Source organism: Spermophilus citellus (assembly GCF_964194105.1).
Source record: "Spermophilus citellus genome assembly, chromosome: 11".
Taxonomy (NCBI): Eukaryota; Metazoa; Chordata; class Mammalia; order Rodentia; family Sciuridae; genus Spermophilus; species Spermophilus citellus.
Window position 1 is genome coordinate 125,889,951 of NC_138192.1, and position 23,469 is coordinate 125,913,419.

Here is a 23,469-nt window from a genome sequence, read left to right on the forward strand (position 1 = left end):
ACAGGGTACATTTAGTAACTGGCTATAACATCTTTATGGCCTTTCCCCCAGGCTATTTTTATACTGAGCAGAATGGCTTCTTAAATGATTAACATCGTTGACAGTTATTGCTGTTTGTCTTCAAAGGCGCCTGTGGAATTTTGTGGAATATGTGCACATTTCTGCTTGTGTGGGCACCTTAAACATTAACAAACTCGTGAAAGGTTCTTTGTTTTCTTTTCTTGTTTTAGCCATCTGGATCTCATTGATCCCCCTGCTGAAGTGGGAGCACTCTCATGGCAGGTGAGGTTGGGGTGCAGGACCTAAGATAAAATACCATGAATGTCACAAAGATACTCGCCATGTATGCTTGGATATGCATGCCTTCCTGCCACCCCAGAGGATTTGAGTTTCAGAGCTCTGAGTGGAGAGCTGAAAGAAACCCAGAAAGACAAAATATATTTAAAATAGAGAGGAGTGAGAAGAATTAGATCAGGGAAGGCAATAAGTGAGGTTCCAAGAGAAGAAAGCCTATATGGAGTTCTTTTGGAATTTGGGAATTGTTTACAGGGAAACTGGCGTACTCTGTTAGGGAGGGACACTGGAGAGACTCATGTTTCAAATATTTTTCTCTGGCTCCTCTAATTGCCTTCCCACATTTTGTTAAGAAATTGTAGTGGGTTTTACTGTGGAACCAACCTAGAGGCCCTTCAATAGATGAATGGATTTTTTTAAAAAAAGGTGGCACATATACACAATGGAATATTACTCAGCTATAGAAGAGAATAAAATCGTGGAATTTGCAGGTAAATGGATGGAGTTAGAGAAAATAATGCTAAGTGAAGTTAGCCAATTTCCAAAAAAGCAAATGATGAATGTTTTCTTTGATATAAGGAGGCTGATTCATAGTGGGATAGGGAGAGGGGGCATGGGAGGAATAGATAAACTCTAGATAGGATGGAGGGGCTGGAGGGGAAGGGAAGGGGCCTGGGGTTGGAAATGATGGTGGAACGTGATGATCATTATTATCCAAAGTGCAGGTATGAAGACACAAATTGGTGTGAATATACTGTGTATACAACCAGAGATATGAAAAATTGTGCTCTATCTGTGTAATAAGAATTATAATGCATTCTTCTGTCATATATAAATAAAAAAATTAAAAAATATATAAATAGGGAAATAACTTGACAATTTGTAATAAGCTGTCAAGACCATTATACAGTCAAGGAAAAAGAAGAGTGGGAGAGATTTCCTATATTTCTATATTTTTGAACTAATGTACTCAGTGTCATTAAACAGAAAAATCATTCCCCCCCACCCCGCCCCCCCAAAAAAAGAGAAATTGTAATGGATTCTTCTTCTTTTTTTCTTTTTAAAAGATAACTGTGATTCTGTACTGGGATGAACCACATTACAAAGAATGCAAATACCTGTGTATCTACTCCTCTATCTAAATTTACATTAATGTTATATTGAAAAAATAGAGTCTATCCAGAATTGCTAACAACACAGCCAAGTACTACCTTTAATTTACATTTCTTTTTATGCCTCAAACTAATCTCTCCACAGGGATTATTAAATTGGTATTTGACCTTAAAGACAAACTAATGCATTAGATTCTGAATAGATCAATTAGATGACTGCTTCCTATACTGGAAATTGGAAATGTAATTTCCATAAAAATATCCTTAGAGTTTTAAATATGGCCAAGCGACTAGATTCAATCATATGCAGTGTGTTGTCATCTTTGTTAATATCTAGAGTGGCATTTCTCAGGTGCTGTCCACTGGTCTCATAGTCATCTCTGAGTCTACATAAAATGCAGATTCCTGGAACTCAGAGGCTCCAGGCTTACGTGATCAGAATCCCTGCAATGCTGCTCCTGTGTATTCCACAAAGACCGTTGTCATCCTGCCTGCCTTTTCTATGGATCCTGGCACATCTGAAATGTTTCGGGGGCCTCAGTTGTGCCTGGCATGTGTTATGCTTTGGGTGGCTGAATAATGGCACCCCAAAGATGTCTGCTTCATAATCCCCAGAACCTGGGAGTATGTTACCTTATGGAGCGACAGGGATTTTGCAGACCTGATTAAGTGAAGAATTTGAGATGGGGACATTGTCCTGGAATATCTGATTAGGTTAATGTAACCTTTAAGGTGCTTAAAAGAGGGAGAAAGAGGGTCACAGTTGGAGGAGCTGTGATGACAGAAGCAGAGGTTAGAGGGACGTGATTGCTGGTAAGGACCATGAACCAAGGACCTCGTCTAAAAGCTGGAAGAGACAAGGAAATGAATTCTCTCCTAAAGGCTCAGGAGAGAGCACAGGGCCCACAGACACCTTGAAGGGAAACCCATTTGAGACTCTGGACCTCCAGGATAGTACAATAGTAGATTTGAATTTGAAAATACAAAGTTTGTGCTGATTTGTTATAGCAGCAATAGGAAACTAATACACCAGGTGTCAGTATCTCTCTGGAGATGGATTTGTTCTTGGCTGAATGTGCAACTATTATCATGGCTATTAATGTATTCTCAGAGCTAGCCTAGGAGAGGGTGACTGGCAAGGATTTTTTGAATAAATAAATGAATGATTACTGCCAGACCTCATGTGGCTTTAACTTGATCCCCTCTCTAAGAAAGAAAGTGGCTAGAATCAGAACAGTAGGCTTCTTAGAAATGTGTATGATGTATTTGGCTGTCATGGTCCAGCTTCTGGTCCAGGAGGAGATGACCTCCTCTGTTTCCCTCCCCCAACCCCCCGCCCTCTGCTTTTTCTCGGTACCAGGGATTGAACTCAGGGACACTCAACACCTGAGCCACATCCCTAGCGCTATTTTGTATTTTATTTAGAGACAGGGTCTCACTGAGTTGCTTAGTGCCCTGCTTTTCTTGAGGCTGGCTGTGAACTCGTGATCCTCCTGCCTCAGCCTCCTGAGCCGCTGGGACTACAGGTGTGTGCCACTGAACCTGGCCCCTTTCTTTTTTATGATGAACCATAACTTGATACTTGGTCAGTCAGACATTTGGATTTTACCTGGGACTAAAATCTCAAATTTAGATTTTAAGCATGTAGACATTTCTTGAGCATTTTTATTTCAGAAAATTGTGAGTATGCTAACTCAAATAAATGCTACTTTCTCGTAGTCAATAAATTTCTAAGGGAAATTTGATACATATTTTGGATATAAAGAGTCATCATCAGGTGACAATTTTTCTCCATCTTGCTATAAAATGGAAAGGGTGAACCTCAGGTAAAGTAGCAAAGGATTTACGTTCCATTCAAGTCAATTTATGATACTTTTAATGGGCTCTGACTTTTTCCCAGGCCCTGGGCTCAGAGAAGGATGGAACTCACTTGGCCCTGCCTTAGGGGACTCCAGTCTCTTGTGTCTGATTTCCCCAGGCTCTGACCACAGATCGGCATGGGGCAGGCCTGTTCAGTCAAACTTTAGAGTAGTAACGTGAGGCAAAGGCGGAATTCTCCAGAAAACTCATTAGGAGTTAATGGGATGAATTAGTATTTAATTAGCGGAATTAGAATGTAAGTAGTGGAGCTAATTAACTAATTAAGTCATGACCATAAGAATGATTATTTCTTTTATATATGGCTGCATCACCAGGCACCCCAAAGTTAGAGGCTTAAGCCACAGACATTTCATTAAGGTTTGCAGTGTTGTGGGTGACAGGTGGCTCCTACTGCCTTTGGTGTCACTCAGATGACAAGTGGAGCTGGAAGCCTCTTGGCTCTGTGGGGACAGGAAGGCTGGTGTCTCCCTCTCCTCATAGTCACAGGTCGCTCTTCCTCAGGTGACCTCTGCCTTGCTTGGGAGGAGTATGAAAAGCAACTCACAGCCATCTTGACCGTGCTCAGATTCCTCCTCTATCACTCAGCATAAATTCCTGAGCTTTTAAGGTCAAAGCTCTTTATTCCTGCCTACAATATAGTCATTTTGATGGGGGAAAAAAGATGCATTTACATGTAACTAAAGATTATCTTTTTTTTTTAAAAAAAAAAAACCAACTTGTGGTAACTACATGAAAATCCTTGTATGAAAATCACATGGCAGCACCAGTAATTATGAGGCTGCTCAGCAATTTCCCCCAAGGAATATAATATAAGAATGAATCATATTGCATACAAGAATGTGACTACCATTATAGTGGCATGTACAACATGAAATGGAAATACAGGGGAGAGGTATTTTGGAGGTGAAAAGATTGAAAATCTTCATCAGAGAGCAGTTCATGGGCTGGGGCTGTAGCTCAGAGGTAAAGCACTTGACTATCTTGAGTGAGGCCCTGGTTCAATTCCTGGTGCTGTGGAATATAAAAGCAAGACGGAGGGAGGGGTGATGCAGACGTGATCTGGAAACCCACTGGGCCTTGGGAAGCTAGGAAAAGGTGCTCAGATGTTACCTCCAGGCCACTGTGAGCCAGACAGAACTCTGAAGCAGGGGTGTGGCTGGTCAGAACTAGCTAGAGACATTTCCTCTGACAAGGGAATCAAAAGGCAAAGGGTTTAAACAAGCAGCTCACAGAGAGGGTTTCACAAAAGGCCTGGAAACTTGAATAATTTGGAAAAAAGAAACCACAAAGATTGTATTAAAGGGAACCTCTGAGGTGGATTCTTCTATTCATGTTTGAACAGGAAAGATTAATCAAAGTCTGCTGGGAGGAATAGGCACTAAACAGAAATTTAGGACCCAACAACAGGTTAAGCTTTCCACCTTGGGACTTTTGAAGCACTTTTTATATAAGAGCTCACATAATTGACACAGCAAGCTCATGAAGCAGATTGTTACTCTTTCCATTTAACAAGAAGAGAGGGGCACAGAGTCAACAAGGGTCCTCGCTAGTCTTAGCAGAACAGGTATTTGAATTCGGGCAGCCCGGCTCCTGACACAGAGCTCTTAAACACAGCCCTGTGCTGCCACCTGATGGCTTCCTGTGGTAAATGCAAAGATGGAGGTGTGGCCTGGCCAGTGTGGATTACCAGGTATGGCTCCCTAGGGGATGTGAATTGGAGCCAGAAATGAGAAAGACTGGTTTGGAAGACAAGCAGAGGGAGCAGCATGAACCAAAGCATGATGTTATTGCACCATGTGCGGAAACAAACAACAACAACAAAAAAAACGTTAGGCGATTAAGTGTAGAGGTAGTGGGCACTGAGCTACAGACCTCTTAGGACATGGTAAATTAGGGACTTGGACTCTGTTCTGAAACTGATGAGAAACCACTGAAAAGTGGTAATCACAGGAGTGGCCTGGGCAGATTTGCATTTTACATACATTCCTCAGTGGCTACAAGGAGAATGGATGTGGGGGGCAAGATCAGGGGCAGAAGGCAATGAAGAGCAGCCAGAAAAGAGGCGGTGAGTATCCAAGTGTCCAGGAAGTGAGCCCTGCGGTGTGTGGGGAGGAGCACGAAGTCAAGACATGCTTAGAAATAGATAGGAACAAAGTTTTCAGGACTTGGTGAGTGGGTGGAGGGAGCGGAAGACAGAGTAAAAGTCATGGTCAGGTGCAAAGCCCGGGCAACAGGGTCAGTGATCTGAGATGGACAAAGCACAGGAGGAGCAGGCTCCAGAACCATGGGAAAATACATGGTCACAGCTACTTATTAGCTGCTCTTGAAGCTCCATAGCAGTTACCCTTAGCCAGGGGTTTTTGTTCCCTAGTAGACCCTTGGAAATGTCACAGTTGAGCAGGTGGGCAGCACAGCTAGTGGGTGCTGTTAAGCATCCTTCCTCTGTGCACAGGACAGTTCCCACCACAAAGAATCCTCCAGTTCTGAAGGTCAGACTTAGAAGAACCCAGCTCCCTGGGGGGCTCAGCTGCAACGCTGCTGGGTGGGAACCAGGTGCAGGGGCACAGGCTGTCTCCGTCATGCTGCATCTGTCCCCTGTCACTCTGCTCGGTGAGGCCACAACAGAAGACACTTAAGAAATAAGGCCAGACATTTGGGCAAATTCCCAGAGAATTCCACCTTGGCCCCTATCCACGGCAGCTCAGGATTCTCCCAGATGCTGGGTTTCTAGGCTTCTGTGAGCTAAGAACTGCATTCCAAAGCCCAGATAAGATCACCTCCTCATTTCTAGGAAGCTGCTAGATAAAGTTGGAGGTGAAAACGACTTCCTCTTTTACCCAACATCTCTTTTTCAGGAGTAGAGATGCCAGACGATGAGTTTTCCCAGAACTGCAGCTTTATCTTCCCAAGGTCGGCCTCATACTCTTGTGGTGAATGCCCGTGATAGAAGATCATGGTGCAATTTAAACATGGGCAGGCTGCAGACTATCACTATAGTTATTTTCAATGAAAGGGACACCAGAGAATTAGAAATGATTTCACATCTTAGGGGAGAAAAAATTTCTCATTAGTGCAGATCCTGGTTGGTGGTTTTTATTTTTTTATTTTTTGGGGGTACCAGGGATTGAGCTCAGGAGTACTCAACCACTGAGCCACATCCCCAGCCCTATTTTGTATTTTATTTAGAGACTGGGTCTCACTGAGTTCCTTAGTGCCTTGCTTTGCTGAGTCTGGCTTTGAACTTGTGATCCTCTTGCCTCAGCCTCCTGAGCTGCTGGGATTGCAGGTGTGCACCACTGTGCCCAGCTGGTTGGGTGGTTTTGAGGGCAGCATACTGGATGCTGTTCCTGCATTTCCCGAGATTTGCAATGACCCTCAGTAACTGGAACTCTACCACTTGTTCAATGGACAGTTCCAACCTCCAGTTGCCTGTTCCCTCATCAATGTCTCAATCTCTGCTAGGGTGGAGACCAGTTGCCCACTAGGTGGGTGGATGCAGAGGAGTGACCAATTCTCCAGGATGTTTGGGGAGCCCTCTCTCTGCCTAGCAGATTTTGGCCATAGCTTCAGTTCAGGCAGAGACACATGTCAGTCTCACCCCTAACATCTCACTGTGCTCTTTGGGAGAAGGTGACCTGTTTCCCCAGCTGATAACACCAGGCTGATCCACTGAGAATGACTTTCTTATGCTCTGTGCCCTTATTTCTCATATGCACATGCAGGAGGTTCTGCAGGGTAGACAGAAAACTCCCTGACAGGAATTCACAGACTCCTCATGTATCAAAGTCAGTACATTCTCTAATAGATTTCTTTTCTTCCTTAGGGCAAAGACAAAGAAAAAAGAAAACCACTTGCAACTACCAACTGTAGACAGCAAAAGCACACGTTAAAGTCTAGATGTCTGAATCCCTAAGAAAGGAAGTTTGACTGGCACAGTGGTACATGCCTGAAATCCCAGCGGCTCAAGAGGCTGAGGCAGGAGGATTGCAAGTTCAAAGCCAATCTTAGCAATTTAGTGAGGCCCTGTCTCTAAATAGAAATAAATAAATAAATAAAAAGGGCTGGGGATGTGGCTTAGTGGTTAGGTGCCCCTGGTTTCGATCTCTGGTACAAAAAAAAAAAAAAAAAAAAAAAAAGAAAGAAAAGAAAGAAAGAAGGATTCTGTAAAGATCGAGACAGTCTTATTGGGTGCTAAAAAGATGTAAGAAATGAAATCCATCAGTATTGGCAAAGGACACCTATCTCATGTTACTTGCCTCAATCTCTTCATTGGTTTTGAAAAATGGCAATATTTACTTTTCTTGGGAGTGGAGTAGGGGCCATTGAGATAGGAGGATGAAGGGTAGTGAGCAGCACAAAATGCAGATTGCTGAGTACACTGGGATGCACCTCATTCTCACATATGAAGACATGTTGACGTTTTCCTGGAGTCACGCTCCTCCTCCAGCTGAAAGATTATTGATCTCTGTTGTCTTCAGCTAAAGGGAGAAACTCACAAGTGTCTGCGTACATAACCATTGTCAACAGTCTTCAGGGATTTCACTATTGGCTACTTAACAAGTAACAGGATGAGGAGATAAAATGAGCAGTCCTGCCACTGACCAGTGCCCAGGTGGCCTGAGGCCTCCACATCCTTTAGGAAGGGACAGTTCCTCTTGCAAGATGCTGTGGTTGGCCAGGCTTTGGGGCCTGGGGCTTGGGGCCTGAGACCAGAGAACTGGCTTTAGGTGAGGAGTTGGTCCATTCTAGACCTGCACACCTGTGTCTGGCTGGGGCATGATGTGTCAGTCCTGGGGGAGTTTCAAAAGAAAGTTTCAAAAGAAAGGCCTGGAATCTCAAGATGCAGAACAGTCTAAATGTGACTCTCCTTGTTTTAGTCCATTTAGGCAACTCTCACAAAATACCTCGAGCTGGCTGTCTTATAAACAACAGAAACTTATTTCTTACAGATCTGGAGGTTACAAGTCCAAGGTCAAGGTGCTGATAGATTCGGTGATTCTGTGCCTGGTGAGGGCTCATTTCTCATAGATGGCGTCTCCTTGCGTGGTCCTTGCATGGTGGAGAGGATCAGCTAGCTGTCTGGGGGTCTCTTTATGAGAGCACCCATCTCATTCATGAGGGGGAGCCCTCAAGAGCTAATCACCTCCTCAAGGTCCCATCTCCCATCACCAGCGCCATGGGGGTTAGCTTTCGACATATGGATTTGGAGGATGTGAACATTTATATCATAGAATTCCTTTTCAGTTTACATTTATGGGAAGAATCATGTTGCCAAATACTGTTGATGATTTTGACTTGTTCATGATTTAAGAGTATCTATGCTGGTAAAAAGATACAAAATTTTAGTTAGACAAGAGAAGTAAGTTTAAGAGATCTATTGTACACCACGGTGACTGTTGTTAATCACTACATAGTGTGTACTTGAAAATTGCCAAGAGTAGATTTCAAATGTCTTACCACACACACACACACAAATAAGGATGTGAGTTAATGCACCTGCTTAATAGCTTTATTTAGCATTCCACAATTCATTGAAACATCATGCTATAGACCTCAAACTTTTTAGTTATTTAAAATCAAAGTAAAGTAATTAAGAAATAAAAAATATCTAAAAGACATTTGCTTGGAAATTGTTCCTACCTGGTTACAATATCATACCCCAGGCTTATGTATTAATTTGGAAATTCTCTGGGACTTGGAAGTGTTTGTAGGGTGCCCAGGAAAGCAGTATGAGAAAGACCTTCTGGAGTAGGGAGCAGATCCCAGGTGAGGCCTCGGGGGCCAAGTGGAAGGCTTCGACTCACCTGTGCTCCTCACCGGCTCTGATGGCTTCTGTGGGATAAAAGGAATTGATCACCCTGATTACCTGTATTAGTTGGTGGCTCAGAACAACACATTCATTCTCTTGCAGTTCCTGAGGTCAGGAGCCCCAAATCAGTCTCACTGGGCTGAAATCAAGGTCTCAGCAGGACTGGCTCCTTCTGGAGGTCTGAGTGCAGAACCCACTTCCCTGACCTTTCTAACTTCCCGAGGGCTTGTGCATCCCTGATTGTGAACCCCGTCCTGTGTCACGCCAACCTTTGTTTCCCTGGTCACATCCCGACTTCCTCCTCTGCTGTCAGATCTCTGTCTGCCTCCATCTTATAAGGACATTTACAAAAAATTTAAAGACATTTAGGAGCCATCCTGGTAATCCAGGATCATCTTTCTATGTGTGCAAAACCCTTTTTCCATGTAAAGTATATTCATGGGTTCCAGGGATTAGGTCCTAGACATTTTGGGGGTCCATCAGTCTGCCAAACCATAGCCCCTTTTCCTTTCTCATAGGTCAGGCCAGGTGAATTGGAGGGTTAGGGTTAGTCAACAGGAAAAGCTCACAGGATCAGAAAATATTTGCAAAACATAAGGCCAACATAACCACCCTAACGTCAATGTTTTAACTCTAGCAAGTATTATCTGTTCAAAGCAAAGGCTTCCTCTAGAATTCTTGAGAAATTCAAACTGTCAGCAAATTAAGCATTCGTTTATTAAAGTTTATTTGCATAGTGTCCTTTTATTATATTTCATATTTTAATTTCTGTTTTCTTACAGTTGACATTGTGTGGTAACTTTTGCTTACTTCACCCAGGGTTGGACTACAGGTGTTTTTTTTTTTTCCTTGTTTCTAAATCATCCTTTCTTTTCTTGGTTGAACTGATCAGGGTCTGCTGAGCTCCACAGTTGTGTTTTGCCCACCTGAGCTCCTTCAGGGAGCAGGATTCTGCTGAGGAACAGGGTTGCAGGATTGTGGCGGAGTGCCCAGCCCCTCCACGTGGACATCAGCGAAGGTCCTCAAGGATGTGGTGGCGTACCCAGTGCAGGTGCAGGCCCAGGTGTGCTTCAAGGTGGGTAAGTTTGGTTTTCTCTGGCACTGACCTGAAGAGCAGGTTTGCCCGCTTTAGCCTCTGTCTCCTCGTTGTGCAGGGGAAGGTTTTTGTTGGGCTCTGTAAGCTTTCTCGTTCCCACGCTGGGATTCGTGTTGAATCCAGCTTCCTGTAAGCTCAGTTTCCCCGTTGTCTGGTGAGGGACGTTGGGGTCATTGTTGGGTCTGCTTCCGGAAGCTTCCTCTCTGAGAGCTTCAGAGTAGCCACAAGAGGACTGAAAGCCTGAAGCAAACAAATATGACCAGAAAACAAAGGAAGAGTGAGAAAGACCAGCATGGGACAGCCGTCGGGTGTCATGTTAATTTGCTCCTTGGCTGGTGTGACCGGGTCATGTGGAACGGATCATCCCACGTGGCCAGTAAACCACAGAGCCCTCCCTGTTGGCCACACCGACCCCTCCATCACTCAGTCATACGTGTGCACGGTGCCAGCAGGGCCCAGTCCATTCCCTGGCTCCAGCTCCAGCAGTCTTGCAGTGGGGCTGTCCTGGGCCTACTGCCTTTCTTCCCCAAGGGTCCCATGGTGCCAGGGACCCACTGGCTGGGTTGGTTCCTAGTCACCCCCTGACCCTTCCCCTCCTCTTTCACCACAACTAGGTTTCCAGTGGTACCCTAGTCTTCTCTTGTTTCCCTCACTTGATCATGGGGAGCTTTTGCACCCATGAGGACATCTGGTCACGAACATCGTTCCTTCTCGGAGAGGGTCTCTGGCACCGGGTGTTAAAACAGCAACATGTTAATTCTCTGCATACTTATCTATCCCACAATACTAAGGGAAGGGAGAGGAGTATTGCACAGGGCATCTGAAAGGGGATCTTGGGCTCATAATATGGATGTGATTTTTCTCAGAAAGCATGGATTTTTTCTAAACCAAATAGTGTAAAATAAATACTATACACTATATTTTTTATAGTATAAATCAATAGTGTCATATAAATGCTACAAAATAAATACTGTAAAATAAATATTATAAAATATGTATTTATGTGTCTATAAATATAAGTAAATAAAAGAACAATAATTGAATGGATGTTTTTCACCATCATTATCCATCACTATCATCTTCATTTTCTCCTTGGGTCTTCTTTGGATTATGAATGCCCTTTCTTTGAAAATAATGATTCTAACATTTTACCTTTTTTGCTCAAGTTAAGAAAAAAAAAGAAAGAAAGAAATCTGTGGGGGTACATAAAAGACCAGTCGTATCATTAGAAGACCTGGGTGGAAGTCCTGCTTGTCCTCTCTTGAGATGAATCACCTGGAAAAGTCACTCAGCAGATCCAGGGCCCTTCCTGATGAGAAGACCTGTGCTGTAGAGATTCTGCTGGGTCCAGGAAAATACCGCTGAGCCCAGATGGGTCACCTCTCATTGTGGATTTTTTCCACATTGGCATTGACCTTAGACTGTCTGCAGGTCCAGGTAAGACAGTTGTGAGAGAGGGACAAGAAAGTGGGAGAGGAAATGACACGTCTACTGTTTTCCATTTCTCGATTTAAAAAATCAGAGTCTTGAGGTACGGGGTTCGATCCTCAGCACCACATAAATGTAAAATAAAGATATTGAAAAAAAAAATCAGAGTCCTGGTATCATGGATCAGAAATCCCATTCATCATGAAAGTGACATTGGCTTCTTTTCTGTCTCTCCTGGATTTACAATCTCTCCTTTCTATCCCACCTGGGAGGGTCAGCCCTTCCTGTGTTCTCAGACTTTTTGATGGTCTGGTAAAGCAAAGTGAATATCTTCAATGATAGGTTCCAGGAAAGACTGATGTTCAAAATTCATTTCTGAATGCTCTGATAGAATTGTGTTGCCTGCTCTGATAGAAGCTGGAAAAACTCCCTTCCAACTCCGAGAACTGGTGGGAAAAGTGTGCTAACAGTAAAGGGCTTTCTTGTAATGAAAAGACAATGCTGACATTTGCATGTTTTGGTTCAGCTTTTTCTTCCTGCCTGTGTGCTGACAGGAGCAGTCTCCATGCACATTTCCTTTTCCACCTGTTATGCTTCACTTTGAATCATTTCAAAGAAGACATTTGCTTTAAAAAAAAAAAAGTTCAAGAATATGCTGTTATATGTTCATGGGTTCTGCCCCAGGTGGTGGGTTGCCAGGGGTGGTTGGACCTTTAGATGATGCTGGTAAAAAGGAGATGGGATTAGACAGTGTTGGCAGTATTCAATAGTTCTTGCTCAAAGGGTGTGTGTGTGTGTGTGTGTGTGTGTGTGTGTGTGTGTGTAGGAGTAAATGACAGAGTTAGAAAGGAATAGAAGTCGTCTCACTAACCAGATCCTAACTCCAAGGAAAATTTAAGACCAAGGTCTCAATTTTCTTTGAATTCTTTAAATGAAGACTGAAAGGAAAAGAAACGAAATCTTCTATCAGAGGGAGAGAAGAACAGCTGTAGCTGCAGAGAGAGCTCAAGGTGGACATTAGGAACCAGCGAGTGGAAGATTGCTTCTTGTCCCTGGCTGTGGAGAAGTTCTTGGGAAAACTAAGCTATTTCCTGAAAAGTAGGAGAAATGACAAGATTAAGCTAAAAAAGATAACACTTTCAATCTGCTTTGATTGCACTCATGTTTGTACAGGGATTTTATTTCAAATTTTGCTGTTTTATTTCAGATTAAACTTAGGTTTACAGGAAAGTTACAGAGATAGTACAAAAGGTTCTGAGAAACCCCTGCCCAGCTCCCTCTCCTGAGGGTGGCGTACACACAGGTGCATTCATCAGGACTCACCCAGGGAATCTACATGGGCACAGAGATGACCTCTACTAGTGCCCTCTCTCTGTTCAAGGGTCCCTCTAGGGGACCCCAGTGCATGTGGTTGTCTTGTCTCTGTCGTCTTCTCTGGTTTTTGGCAGAGTCTCATGACCTTGGAGTTTTGAGAAGTCAGAGCTTCTTAGTATTTCTCTTTTATAATTTAATGATTTTATTTTATACATTTTTTAAAAAAGTTTTTTTTTTTTTTTTTTTTTTTTTTTTTTTTTTTTTTTTTTTAGGGATGATGACTCAGTGAACAGCTGGCAAATAGCAGCATCCATCATCATCTGATGTCCCTGGAGAAGTAGAGTGGGTGACTCTGGGAGAAGCACCTGGCTTCTGGGAAATGGCTTGTATGTCACTTCATCTTCATGCAGAGTGGTAGAGGTAGAGCTGGGAGGAGGCTGTTTTCCCAGTTTAGTTTTTGATGACTTACTTAAGAAAGCAGGTTAATTTCTTCAAACTCTGTGATAAAGGACTTGGAGGAGATTCTTGAATTATATTTTGAGAAAGTCATTTATTTCCTTCTTGAACTAAGGGGGATGCTGGGCCTTTGGGTGCACACCTTAATCCCAGCCACTCAGGAGGCTGAGGCAGGAGGATCGCAAGTTCCAGGCCAACCTCAGTGAGGTCCTGTCTCAAAATAAAAAATGAAAAGGGCTAGGGCTATCGCTCAGTTCTCACCCAGCATATGTGAAACCCTGGGTTGTCCACTCTCCAGTACAAAACAAACAAACAAAAAACTAAAAACACAAAACCAAAACTAACTGGGGTGCTGTGGGTGTGGTAGGGAAGTAAGTAACAGAAAAAGGTCTGCTTTTCCTTACTGAGTTGTACCTGCAGGAGAAAAAGAGATAAATGGCAAGAAGGAATTCAGAGGTTCTCCATGCCCTGGGGATAGAGGCCAGAAGTCCTTTCTCCCAGGAAGAATCAGGCTTGCAGGAGCTTCCCTGGGGCCCTTTTTGAAAGTACAGCTTTATTAAGATTGAATTTACAGGTAATTTGAAATTAGCACAGTATTGGGATAGAGTCCAGGTCCTCACTCACGCGGGTCCAGTGCTTTTCCACTGAGCTACATCCGAGCCCTTTCTAGTCTGTTGTTAGTATTTTTTTTAACTTTTTTTTAAGACTTTTTTTTATTGGTTGTTCACAACATTACAAAGCTCTTGACATATCATATTTCATACATTAGATTGAAGTGGGTTATGAACTCCCAATTTTACCCCAAATGCAGATTGCAGAATCACATCGGTTACACATCCACAATTTTACATAATGCCCTATTAGTAACTGTTGTATTCTGCTACCTTTCCTATCCCCTACTATCCCCCCTCCCCTTCCCTCACATCTTCTCTCTCTACCCCATCTACTGTAATTCATTTCTCTCCTTGTTTATTTTCCCATTCCCCTCACAACCTCTTATATGTAATTTTGTATAGTAATGAGGGTCTCCCTTCATTTCCATGCAATTTCCCTTTTCTCTCTCTTTCCCTCCCATCTCATGTCTCTGTTTAAAGTTAATCTTTTCTTCCTGCTCTTCCTCCCTACTCTGTTCATAGTTGCTCTCATTATATCAAAGAAGACATTTGGTATTTGTTTTTTAGGGATTGGCTAGCTTCACTAAGCATAATCTGCTCTAGTGCCATCCATTTCCCTGCAAATTCCATGATTTTGTCATTTTTTAGTGCTGCGTAATATTCCATGGTGTATAAATGCCACATTTTTTTTAGCCATTCATCCATTGAAGGGCATCTGGGTTGGTTCTACAGTCTAGCTATCGTGAATTGTGCTGCTATGAACATCAATGTGGCAGTATCCCTGTAGCATGCTCTTTTAAGGTCTTCAGGGAATAGTCCGAGAAGGGCAATAGCAGGGTCAAATGGTGGTTCCATTCCCAACTTTCCCAGGAATCTCCAAACTGCTTTCCAAATTGGCCTCACCAATATTCAGTCCCACCAGCAATGTACAAGTGTACCCTTTTCCCCACATCCTCGCCAGCACTTGTTGTTGTTTGACTTCATAGTAGCTGCTGATCTTACTGGAGTGAGATGGTATCTTAGGGTGGTTTTGATTTGCATTTCTCTGACTGCTAGAGATGGTGAGCATTTTTTCATGTACTTGTTGATTGATTGTATATCCTCCTCTGAGAAGTGTCTGTTCAGGTCCTTGGCCCATTTGTTGATTGGGTTATTTGTTATCTTATTTTCTAATTTTTTGAGTTCTTTGTATACTCTGGATATTAGGGCTCTATCTGAAGTGTGAGGAGTAAAAATTTGTTCCCAGGATGTAGGCTCCCTATTTACCTCTCTTATTGTTTCTCTTGCTGAGAAAAAACTTTTCAGTTTAAGAAAGTCCCATTTGTTGATTCTTGTTATTAACTCTTGTGCTATGGGTGTCCTATTAAGGAATTTGGAGCCCGACCCCACAATATGTAGATCTGAGCCAACTTTTTCTTCTATCAGACGGAGAGTCTCTGATTTGATATCAAGCTCCTTGATCCATTTTGAGTTAACTTTTGTGCATGGCAAGAGAAAGGGATTCAGTTTCATTTTGTTGCATATGGATTTCCAGTTTTCCTAACACCATTTGTTGAAGATGCTATCCTTCCTCCATTGCATGCTTTTACCCCCTTTATCAAATATAAGATAGTTGTAACTTTGTGGATTAGTCTCTGTGTCCTCTATTCTATACCATTGGTCCACCCGCCTGTTTTGGTACCAGTACCATGCTGTTTTTGTCACTATTGCTCTGTAATATAGTTTGAAATCTGGTATCGCTATACCGCCTGATTCACACTTCCTGCTTAGAATTGCTTTTGCTATTCTGGGTCTTATATTTTTCCATATGAATTTCATGATTGCTTTATCTATTTCTACAAGAAAAGCCATTGGGATTTTGATTGGCATTGCATTAAACCTATAGAGAACTTTTGGTAATATCGCCATTTTGATAATGTTAGTTCTGCCTATCCATGAACAGGGTATATTTTTCCATCTTCTAAGATCTTCTTCTACTTCTCTCTTTAGGGTTCTGTAGTTTTCATTGTATAGGTCTTTCACCTCTTTTGTTAGGTTGATTCCCAAGTATTTTATTTTTTTTGAAGATATTGTGAATGGAGTGTTTTTCCTCATTTTCGTTTCAGAAGTTTTGTCGCTGATATGCAGAAATGCCTTTGATTTATGTGTGTTGATTTTATATCCTGCCACTTTGCTGAATTCATTTATTAGTTCTAGTAGTTTCTTTGTAGATTCTTTTGGGTCTTCTAGGTATAGAATCATGTCGTCCGCAAATAGTGATAATTGAAGTTCTTCTTTTCCTATTTTTATGCCTTTAATTTCTTTTGTCTGTCTAATTGCTCTGGCTAGTATTTCAAGGACTAAATTAAATAGAAGTGGTGAGAGAGGGCATCCCTGTCTTGTTCCAGATTTTAGAGGGAATGCCTTCAACTTTTGTCCATTCAGAATGATGCTAGCCTGAGGCTTAGCATAGATAGCTTTTACAATGTCAAGGTAAGTTCCTGTTATCCCTAGTTTTTCTAATGTTTTGAACATAAAGGGATGCTGTACTTTGTCAAATGCTTTCTCTGCATCTATCGAGATGATCATATGGTTCTTATCTTTAAGTCTATTGATGTGGTGAATAACATTTATTGATTTCCGTATATTGAACCATCCTTGCATCCCAGGGATGAATCCTACTTGATCATGGTGCACAATTTTTTTGATGTGTTTTTGTATTAGATTTGCCAGAATTTTATTGAGGATTTTTGCATCTAGGTTCATTAGAGATATTGGTCTGTAGTTTTCTTTCTTTGAGGTGTCTTTGTCTGGTTTCGGAATCAGGGTGATGTTGGCCTCATAGAATTAATTTGGTAGAGCTCCCTCTTTTTCTATTTCCTGAAATAACTTGAAAAGTATTGGTATTAATTCTTCTTTAAAGGTTTTGTAAAACTCCATCCGGTCCTGGGCTTTTCTTGGTTGGTAGTCTTTTGATTGCTTCTTCAATTTCATCCATTGATATTGGTCTGTTCAAATTGTGTGTATCCTCCTGACTCAGTCTGGGCAAATCATATGACTTAAGAAATTTATTGATGTCTTCACTATCTTCTATTTTATTGGAATATAGGTTTTCAAAATAATTTCTAATTGTCTTCTGTATTTCTGTAGCATCTGTTGTGATATTGCCTTTTTCATCCCGTATGTTAGTAATTTGAGTTCTCTCTCTTCTTCTCTTTGTTAGCATGGCTAAGGGTCTGTCGATATTGTTTATTTTTTCAAAGAACCAACTTTTAGTTTTGTTAATTTTTTCAATAGTTTCTTTTGTTTCAATTTCATTGATTTCCACTCTGATTTTAATTATTTCTTGCCTTCTGCTACATTTGCTGTTGTTTTGCTCTTCCTTTTCTAGGGCTTTGAGATGAAGTGTGAGCTCATTTATTTGTTGGTTTTTTCTTTTTTTGAGGAATGACCACCAGGCGATGAATTTCCCTCTTAAAACTGCTTTCATTGTGTCCCATAGATTCCGATATGTTGTGTCTGTATTTTCATTTATCTCTAAGAACTTTTTTATTTCCTCCTTTATGTCTTCTGTAACCCATTGATCATTCAGTAACATATTGTTCATTTTCCATGTGATGTAGTATTTTTCCTTCCTTCTTTTATCATTGATTTCCAGTTTCATTCCATTATGATCAGATAAAATGCATGGTATTAACTCCACCCCTTTATATTTACTGAGGGTTGCCCTATGGCATAATATATGCTCTATTTTTGAGAAAGATCCATGTGCTGCTGAGAAAAAAGTATATCCACTTGATGATGGTTGATATATTCTATATATGTCAGTTAAGTCTAGGGTATTGATTGTGGTATTGAGTTCTATAGTTTCTTTATTTAACTTTTGTTTGGAGGATCTGTCCAATGGTGAGAGAGGTGTATTGAAGTCACCCATAATTATTGTGTTGTGGTCTATTTGATTCTTGAACTTGAGGAGAATTTGTTTTATGAATGTCGCAGTACCACTATTTGGTGCATAAATATTGATAATTGTTATGTCTTGTTGGTGAATGGTTCCTTTTAACAGTATATAATGTCCTTCCTTATCCCTTTTGATTAACTTAGTCTTGAAGTCGATTTTATTCGATATGAGAATGGCCACCCCTGCTTGCTTACGAGGACCGTGTGCGTGGTATATTTTTTCCCGTCCTTTCACCTTGAGCCTGTGTATGTCTTTTCCAATCAGATGTGTCTCCTGGAGGCAGCATATTGTTGGATTTGTTTTTTTAATCCATGATACCAGCCTATGTCGCTTTATTGGAGAGTTTAAGCCATTAACATTCGGAGTTACTATTGATATATGGTTTGTACTTCCAGCCATGTTTGATTATTTATCCTTTTTTTAAAAAAAAATTTGTTTGTTTCTCCATGATTATCTTTCCCCTCGCCCTCTGTCTTTACCGAGGCACTCCCCACTGATGGTTTTGGTTACTGTTTTTCATTTCTTCCTCGTGTAGTGTTTTGCTCAAAATGCTTTGCAATGCTGATTTTCTGGCTGCAAATTCTTTTAGTTTTTGTTTATCATGAAAGTTTTTGTTTATCCTGGGTGGGTCAGGAAGAAGAAAGCAGAGAGGGGAGGGGGCCACAGGGAAGATGCAGCTTTCAGGGCACTTCTCCAGTGACCCACCTCCTCCCTCCACACCCCACCTGCCTACAGAAACCGTGCAGTCTGTCCATTCAAACTAGGTTGGACTGAGGAAGTTACATCTCTCCTTTTACCCACCTCTGAATATTCTTGTATGAACATAGGAGCTTTTTGGGGACAGATCACAACCAAACCATAGTGCTGCCCATTCTCTCTTTACCTCCAGCCCCTGCAAACTCAGCAACCTAACTCCTGTCTCTATGGATGTCCTGCTCTGGGCATTCACGTTAAGTGGAATGATCCAATATGGAGTCTTTTGTGTCTGTCCCTTTTCACTTAGCGTGATGCTTTTGAGGTTCATCAGTGTTGCCGCCTGTACCAGTACTTTTCTTTTTACTGTTGGTTTGGTATTCCATTGTACAAAGAGCCACATTTTATTTCCCATGACTGACTCTGTGAGAAGGGGAGGAGCAATGCAGCAGAGCTCTGGCATTCTGCTGGCTGTGGGTTGGGGGGTGGGGAGGGATATCGCTGTCTCTTTGAAAAGACTGGCTTGCCATAGGGTCTGAACTTCTGGAAAGCAGGAGCCACATTTCTATTATTTTTCTTGTGTTTCTCTGGTCCTGGGGTTCTCTAGCCCCACAGCTTCCTCTGCATGTCTGGGACGTGGGGATCCCCACTGGACTGGATAGCATTGCTCCACTTTAAGGATGTGTTTCTATCAATTTTGGAGGTGGAGAGTAGATTTAAGAAACACTGCCTCTCTGTTTCCTAAATTGTATTATCTCAGAAGATAACAATAGACAGTCTTTGGAACAAAAAAGGAATTCTGCCATTTCCCGTTGTTTGGGAAATGGCTCATGTTCCTCTATTGGAGACATTTAAATAAACGCATGTGTACAAATGCTTCTGAAAAACCCTCACTAAAGTATTTTGTGAATTTGACTTCACTCAGGACCACCCAGGGTTGACTTCCACTGTCTCTAGTGATCATAGTGTCCATAGAAGGGTGAGGAAATGCTTTGGGCAATGCTCTAGGGCTCTGTTCCATTGCCTAGCCTCATCTTGGACTATGGCTGTGATTTTTGAATTGCTACCCTAATTTCTGGGACCAAAGCCATCCTTCAGTACTGGAGTCTGCCCTATCTTATTCTTGAAGTCAATTTTCTCTTACTCAGTTTACTCTACCTGACCCTGAAGAATTGGCCCAGGAACTGGGTTCTCCATTACCTCCTGTTGGATTTCCCTAGTTCTCTGCATCCTTGCCCAGCTTGCTCAACAGGCCCATCACAGTCTGCTGTCTTCTCTTGGGACACTCCAGTTTGTTTCATGTTAAGTGTTCTGCCATCATGTTCTTTTGTCTAGATGATCCACAGCCAAATTAGCACTATTCCCAATTCCTGTGGTGGCCGTCCACTCCATTCCTCTCCCACCCCGACATGGTCCCTCATCCACCCAGTGTCAACTCCAGCACAATGACCTTTTTTTTTACCACCTTATCCTGTTTTCTGTTCCTTGTTTCATTTTTCCATGTTCACATAACACCAGTGAGTGACAACCTCCAACAGCTAGGGAGATGTGTATGACTGGCTGCAACCCCTTGAACACAGACACCACCGTCACATGTAAAGAGGAAAGGCAGTTTGTTCTTTTTCTGTCTCCTGGGGGAGCTGCAGACGGGAGGCAGAGGTTTGACAGAGCTGATAGACCTTTGGGGTGGGTCATTTCCTATTGGAAATAAAATAAGGTTAATGAGCTGCGGAACACTCTGTCCTGCCCTTGGTGGGCTGCTGAACCTCTTAACAAACAAAAGCTGCCAGCCTTCTGCTTTCCAGCTGTCTTTGTAGATTTGATGTTTTAGCAAGGGCCTAGGACCCTTCTTGAGCCCAGAAAATAGTCAGTTACTAGACTTGGCACTATGAGGCCAGTTGGCAAATATGAGGTTTTGTGCTAGTAAGATGTGACCACTACCTCCATCCGTCATTCTCTTTTTCTTCTGCACCAGCACACTGGATGCTACACAGTTAAGTCTGCATGTCTGATCTGTATTATCCAGCTCAGGCTTAGAGCCAGGAAAACGGCTCCCATGCAGTATGTGTCTACATCTTCCCGTTTTCATGGCTAAGAAACTTTGTATGTAGAATTAGAGTGGGAAAAGAACATGTAGTGATTTGGGGTTGGTGAGGCAGAATATTTTGCAGAGCGAGGAAAAAAAAAAAACCCTTGTGAGTCTGCAACTAACTAATCTTAAGACTTTCATAAGATACTTGGGTGTTTGGTTGACTGGCATGTTGACCTGGGTGAGTGGATTCCAAAGTCACTCACAGCACTGAAGTCTTATTGTGCATTGCGACACTTCACACCCTTCCCTCTACACCAAGTTTACATGCCTAACTTGCAGCTCTGAGTTGATAAAAAATAGGCAACAGGAATTAAACAGTCCACATCCTTCATGTTTCCCAATAGGTGTGGGTTTTCTTTTGGGGGAATTTTTTAAAAAGAGAGTTGATTGGCTCTGGGCCCAGTATGAGCAAACTACCTGCTCAGTCAAGCAGAGTGGAAAAGGCTTGCGATAAAGAGCCTGGGAACATTTATCACTTAGGTTTCCTAAGGAGGAATGACCAGGCAGCTCAGTACGATTATCTGAGCAAGGATTATGGAGAAGAGGGAAGTGCCAAGACTGGGAAATTACCAGCCCCAGTAATAAGGATCTTGTGATTCTGCCCATGGAAAAAAAAATGGAAGGTGATTTGGGGACAATTTCATGTTACAGAAAAGACTCTGGGCATTTGGTAGTCCTTTGCATGGTGGGCTCCAGGAAACAAACACAAAGGAACACACATATTTTTTTTTCTTTTTTTCAGAGCAAATTCAGGAATTTGCAGAAGTGCTCCAAGGCACTTCAACTCTTTGGAGTAGTGGATTCCTCAAAGGCTCTGACAAAAACTGTCATCTGCCTCCCTAGAAAAGTACACCTAAACACGTAGACCCAATATCTTAAATACCATTTCTGGGATTTGGTGATCATCTCGAAGCTCATCTCTAGGAGTCTGGTGTGGTGGGGCACGCCTGTAATCCCAGCTACTTAGGAGCCTTCAGCAGGAGGATCACAAGTTTGAGTCCAGCCTCAGCAACTTGGAAAGACAATGTCTCAAAAAACTAAAAAGGGTGCTGGGGATATAGCTCAGTGGCAGAGCACGCCTGAGTTCAATCAATCCCTAGTACAAGAGAAAAAATGTATCATAGCAAACTTCATTTAACAATAAATAATTATGAAGCAAGGATAGTGAGTAAAGGTTTGATGGAGGATGAAGTTTCCTTTGGCAATAACGTGGAGAATGGGAAAACAGACAGAAGCAAGGTTACAAGGCTGGAAATAAAACAAGACAGTAGAAGAAGCTTGGGGTTTTGAAGCAGATAGGTAGGCATTGAGTTTCCAATTCTGCTACAGTAGAGCCAAAGGCCTTGGGCAAGGGTGATTAGCATGGTGCTTGGAATCCAGTAGCCCTCACCTTCCTCTTTATGTGGCCAAATCGGGCAGATTGTGGAGTAGAAACTGTGGACTCTGGATCTGGAACCATCTGGTGAAAATCCCGGCTCTGACATTATTAGTTGTACGGCCTTAAGCAAAGTATTCAGTTTTCTTTTTTTATTTTTTTGATTTTTTAAAATTTTAATTCAAAAAACAGAAAAATAAAGATTATAATATTTTCTTCTTTGTCCATAGGAATATATAAACTTGACATTGGTGGATTCTTTTTTTTTTTAAATGGTAGTTTATTTTTTTATTTTTTTTTTTATTGGTTGTTCACAACATTACAAAGCTCTTGACATATCATATTTAATACATTAGAATCAAGTGGGTTATGAACTCCCATTTTTACCCCAAATACAGATTGCAGAATCACATCGGTTACACATCACATTTTTACATACTGCCATATTAGTGACTGTTGTATTCTGCTACCTTTCCTATCCTCTACTATCCCCCCTCCCCTCCCCTCCCATCTTCTCTCTCTACCCCATCTACTGTAATTCATTTCCCTCCATGTTTGTTATCCCATTCCCCTCATAACCTCTTATATGTAATTTTGTATAACACTGAGGGTCTCCCTCCATTTCCATGCAATTTCCCTTTTTTTCTCCCTTTCCCTCCCACCTCATGTCTCTGTTTAATGTTAATCTTTTCTTCCTGCTCTTCCTCCCTGTTCTGTTCTTAGTTGCTCTCATTATATCAAAGAAGACATTTGGTATTTGTTTTTTAGGGATTGGCTAGCTTCACTAAGCATAATCTGCTCTAGTGCCATCCATTTCCCTGCAAATTCCATGATTTTGTCATTTTTTTAGTGCTGCGTAATATTCCATGGTGTATAAATGCCACATTTTTTTTATCCATTCATCTATTGAAGGGCATCTGGGTTGGTTCCACAGTCTAGCTATTGTGAATTGTGCTGCTATGAACATCAATGTGGCAGTATCCCTGTAGCATGCTCTTTTAAGGTCTTCAGGAAATAGTGTGAGAAGGGCAATAGCTGGGTCAAATGGTGGTTCCATTCCCAGCTTTCCCAGGAATCTCCATACTGCTTTCCAAATTGGCCGCACCTGTTTGCAGTCCCACCAGCAGTGTACAAGAGTACCCTTTTCCCCACATCCTCGCCAGCACTCATTGTTGTTTGACTTCATCATGGCTGCCAATCTTACTGGGGTGAGGTGGTATCTTAGGGTGGTTTTGATTTGCATTTCCTTGACTGCTAGAGATGGTGAGCATTTTTTCATGTACTTGTTGATTGATTGTATATCCTCCTACTAGAAGTGTCTGTTCAGGTCCTTGGCCCATTTGTTGATTGGGTTATTTGTTTTCT